At 44.3% G+C, this 5136-nt stretch overlaps 1 long non-coding RNA gene across 1 annotated transcript in view; it reads left to right on the forward strand.

The window, feature by feature from the left end:
• Positions 1–894: 894 nt before the first annotated feature.
• Positions 895–5136, forward strand: part of LOC146425627 (uncharacterized) — a 449835-nt gene continuing 445593 nt past the window's right edge. The window contains exons 1-2 of the long non-coding RNA XR_014846574.1: positions 895–1032; positions 2344–4433. This is a non-coding gene — a long non-coding RNA (uncharacterized LOC146425627). The remainder of the gene's footprint in view (positions 1033–2343; positions 4434–5136) is intronic.

Raw genomic sequence — 5136 nt, forward strand, 5'->3', positions numbered from 1 at the left:
GGTGGAACTAGGCTAAGCAGTTCCCAGAGCATGCAAACTAGTTGGGAGGAAAATATGAATATGCATAATTGTTTATGAATATGCATTAGGCTGAAGGGTATGTAAAGGGTGTCTCTGTCCATACCAGGTGTGCTTTTTTGGCTGAATGCCAAAGTACCCAGCACTGATCTTTTGCTTTTATCTGTCCCCTATTGTCTTTTTTAAACCCTTTTAATCCTAACAGGAGAGTGGACCTCGTTTTTCACGTTGTCAAAAGAAATATAACATCCTCCTTTGTAGCTGTTTTTTCTGAAGAGGTATTCGTCACTAAGTGTCAAGAGTCAGGGCAAGTGACTAACACAGGACAAAAGGATGTGAAAAACTAAAGGTCTATACAGACCTTCTTGAATTGTAGTCCACTGAAGTTATATTTATCTTTCTGATTTATTTATGGAACCTCTTATTTTTCTCTTTCTTATTGATTTAAATGCTCATTTAGGGGAAGTTCTTTCACAGACCCAAAGGATTATTTTTCTAGAATTTGACCCCTTAAATGGTTACTCTCAACTAAGTATAAGCATGAAAGAAAACAGCCCTTGAACCTTCAGTCGACTGTAACTCTAGGACTGAGCTACCAGTGCTAACGTTGCCTTTTAATTTATTTTTATCTCAGAATAACTCCTATTGCTGCATCTGAGGGTGGATTCAGACTTTCTTTTCGCGTGTGCTTATGAAGAAATGGTGAAAAACTTGGCCACTCGAGGAGCGGTCGCTCCCTGGTCGCTAACGGGATACCTCCACCGGAGCAGGGGGAGGAAAAGCGAGGGGCCCTGCCCCTGCTTCCGATAGTGCCGCCCAGGCTGGCGGATTGGCGCATGCGCGGGATGGGGGAGGAAGGGGGGGGGGGCTGGCGGATTGGCGCATGCGTGGGATGGGGTTATGCAGTCACGGTGCTGTGTCGCTAGAGTCTAGTTTGTGCTGCTCCTCCGTCAGCCCCGTTATGACAGACCCACGCTTGAGGCAGATCAAGATCAAGATCGGCGTCCTGAGACGGTGAGTGCGCGCGTGGGGGTAGGGGTGAAGTGCAGGTGTTCGGAGAGGCTGAAGGTGATCTCGCCGCTCCCGAGGGGGCGAGCGGAGAGATGGAGCGGGCTCGGCCCTGCTGCGAGCTCAGAGGGCAGTCCTCGTCGTCCAGAGTGGGGAGGGGCCCTGTCGCCGCCGCGGTCCCCGGGGGCTCTGCCGCGCCGAGCAGAGGAGCAGTGAGTGGGGCTTCGTGCGCTGCCGGCCATGCCTGCTGCGGCGTCTGGGAGTTGTTGCGCTGGGACATATGGCGGTGGGATGGGGCTGCCGAGATGTGCTGGAAGGTGATTGTGGCACAAGTTCTGCCATGGCTGCCGGTTTCTTCCCCTTGAGCCCCGTCGTTAGGAAAAGCCCATTTTTTTTTCCTGAGACCGCAATTAACGTTTTTTTTTTTTTTTTGTCACGCTGGCCCGTCAGTGTACAGGGCAGTTTTGCCGTATACTTCGCAGAGGCCTTAGTCTTACCTATTTTACCAAAACAGTTGTTAACTGGGATCTTTTTGATTTGATAGTTCTCACTGCAAAACCGATGGTAAGTTCAACACCCGAGTCTCACGTTTGTCTAGATTTAACAGGCTTCATTTTTAAGAAAAGTTGCATTTTATCTGTTTTGCTTGTTATTTTTTCTTTTATGTGGATAAGGCAAAGCCATGGCAAAATCTATGTATGCCAGAAAAATAAAGTCTTCAAATGCATTGAAATAAAGACCTCACTTGGTATAAGCACCTTAGCATATAGGTATAAGTTAGCAAAAGAATTAAATGTGACTGCTGTGCATAACTGTAACTGCTTCTGCAAAACAGGGGTGTAGCCCTGGTGGTTAAAGAGATAAGAAGGAAAAGGTTTAAGTATGACTGCTGTGTCTAACTACTTCTGTAAACAAGGGTCTAGCCCTGGTGGACTAAGCAGATAGGAAGGGAAATTGACACAAAAGGCTAGAAAAACAAGTTATGTTGTAATGGATAGGAAACAGAAGGACATAATCAATAAAACACAGCTATAAACATAATAGAAACCTTGTAACAGTAAAGTTAGGTATGTGTGGTAAATATGTTAGATAGAACTGTGTGCCATGTTTGTAACCCTGAGATAAAGAAACCACAAGTTACATAAGACTCCAACCCTTAAAACTGTAATTTCTAGATAACCAAACAAACAAGGGCGGATGCCAGAACTGTAAAAGTATAAAAGCCTGTGTAAAATGAACCACAGCCAGACATGTACATGGAGATGTTAACCCCTACATGTTCTTTTGGCGCCAATAAAGGTGTGCTTTACTTTACAGTACCTGCTGTGGAGTAGATCCCTTTGAATCATCATCAATAACAAAAGGAATACTAGGGAAAATGTGGGCCTGCTACTGAAGGTATAGGTGTTGTCCTGAACGTGGGCTTGTTACCTGATGCACAGCACCACTTCACACACCAAGGCAAGGTATTTCTATTTTTTTATTCTAGTTGGCACAAAGTAGGGAGCTAAGAGGTAACCCCCAAAAGGTTGGCTCACTGATCATCAAAACTTTACACTATTTATACATTCTAACAAAGGCATCAGTGTTAATTGGTTACACATTACATGACTTTTATTAATTAGTACTCAAATCCCTATTTGCTAGTTATATCTCTCGCTTTTCATGTTAATTAGTCTGCAGGCACAGTTCTTCCCTCCATTTGAGTCTGGGGTCTGTTTTGAGTAGGTGGTCAATGAGTCGGTGGTTGCAATCTACCACTACTGGAAGTACCTTTCCCCTAGATACTGCTCAGTCCTGGTGACTCTCATCCAGACAGCCCATTCATTTTGGGATTGTCTTCCCTTTTCCCTAAAATAAAAGATTAGCCAAGCGCACAATGTTCACAATGCAATTGCTTAATCATGACTGTCCACCTACAGCTACTGATTAACAACTAAAAAAAAAAAGGCAAAATTTGATTCAAATCTTGAGGGGCTCAATATCATTTCCCTCCTTTGAGGCTATAAGATCTGTCCTTATGACAAGGCTTGTAAACCTCACTGCTTTTCCTGGCTATCAATATGTCAACTCCTGCTGTTGACCGTATAATTAATCTTTTGACACAACTCAAGGTAATACAAACTATGATAACGACAGTAGCTTTTTCTATTACAGTTTGAAGCAAACTTGACAACCATCCATTTCAAATGAGCTTCTTATCACAACTTTGATATTTGCCTCTTTATTGTCTAATTTATTTTCTGTCTTCTTGCTAGACTGTGGTCTCCATGGGGTATTTAATTCCCAATTAATCTGCAAAAACTTAAAAACTTCCTGCACTATTTCTGCTATAAAGTGGGATCCATTATCTGAAGATTCCTTTTGGTATACCAAATCTGGGTATTATTTCTTGTAACAAAACTTTAATTATTTCTTTACTCTTGTTGGTATGACAGGGGAATGCCTCTGGCCAACCAGAAAAGATATCTACTAATACTAATAGATATTTTAACACTTCTTTGCTGAAAACAACAATGCATCTGCTCCTGCATGTGTCTCTTGATGCATCCTTTTAAGTAGGGTTTCCATCATCTTCTCAGAGACCTATAGCTGCTTTTCAGGTGTTTCCCACCATCCTTCTTTATCCTCTTATTTTGTATAATTTAGCAGTGCGTGGACTATGCCAAAGGCATATTTTGCAGTTCTCCTGTCTCTGAGACAGGAAGCAAAGTGGCTGTTAAGACTCACGATGCCATTGTTCCAGCTCCTTTGCCAGGATAATCCTTATGGGAGGATGGTCAAACAGCTTCTGTCCTGTAGTTGGATTTTCCCATTCAAAGGCAAAGACAAGTTGACTCTATTCGCCCCTAGGTATACAGAAAAAGATGTCTTTCAAATCTAACACTGTAAAGTACGTACTAGTCTCTGGTATTGAGGATTTGGGACTACCAGATTGTGGTGGTTTTGATTGGCCCAAAACATCAGTAAAGTATTTTTAACATCTAAGAGAAATTTGGACTCTTCAGAAGCTGTTGTGGTAGGCCTGGGGAAGTGTCTGAGGGGTGGGGAGTGGCACAAAGATAGCTCCTGTGTGTCCTGAGTGAAAGTTCTGGAAGTTTTTACATCAACTCCAGCAGAGCCAATCTCTGATGGCTCTGAAAGTGATGGACATGCTGCCGGCCAAGTTTGGGCCAATTAGAGGTGCTAGTTACGCCTCTGTGAAAGCATATTTAAGAATAAATCAAAACAAGGTAAGCACGCACTTCTTTGTAGTTAGAGGAGGAGGAAGTAAAAGTAAAAATATGTGAAGGGAAAACAACATGGAGACACCAAGGTCAGTAAAGAAGGTGGGGGAGGAGGTGCTCCAGGTGCCAGAGCTGAAAACCCTCTGCTAGCCGTGGTAAAGGCCATGGGGGGAGCAGGAGGTCCCCCTGCAGCCCATGGAGTCCACAGGGGTGCAGAAATCCACCCACAGCCCACGCCAGAGGAGCAGGTGGATGCCTGGAAGAAGCTGTGATCCAGTTAGAGTCTCATTGAAAGAGTTAAAGCTACTGTCTTGGTTTGAAAACAAACCAGTGGGAGATCACAAGTCAAGATTGAAAATAAAAATAAGTGAAATAATACAAGGAAAAGCACTGACAAAGTCAGATACAACCTAACACCCTGTTAGGGTGGTGGTAGCAGTCCAACTGAAGTAGTCCAGTTGAAGCGGTGATCCTGTGAAGGTCTAGTCTCCAGCTGAAGATCCAGTGGTAGCTCTGGTCCTCTGGGAACCCAGTAGACAGGGCTAGCTCAGGCAGTTCCAAGGCCAGGTTATATCCAGGTGGGAACACCTGGCTCCTCCCTCCTGGGCAGAGCATCCCGCAATGGGATAAGTCCATGAGTCACACGGTGGGTCCCTGATGGCCCATTGTCTGTCATGCGGGGTGGGTCATTAGCAGCTGGTAACAGCTAATGGATGGTCCATTGCCTGTCATCCGGAGTGGGTCATTAGCAGGTGATAGCAGCTAACGGCCCACAGCTGGTGGTAATAGAATACTTGACTACATCTATATTGCAACCTAGGACATTATCCACCCCTTATTCTATTACCATCTACAGAGTTCTCACTTAAGATAAGGTCTCCCT

This window comes from Lichenostomus cassidix, chromosome W (assembly GCF_008360975.1).
Source record: "Lichenostomus cassidix isolate B80296 chromosome W, HeHo_3.0, whole genome shotgun sequence".
NCBI lineage: Eukaryota > Metazoa > Chordata > Aves > Passeriformes > Meliphagidae > Lichenostomus > Lichenostomus cassidix.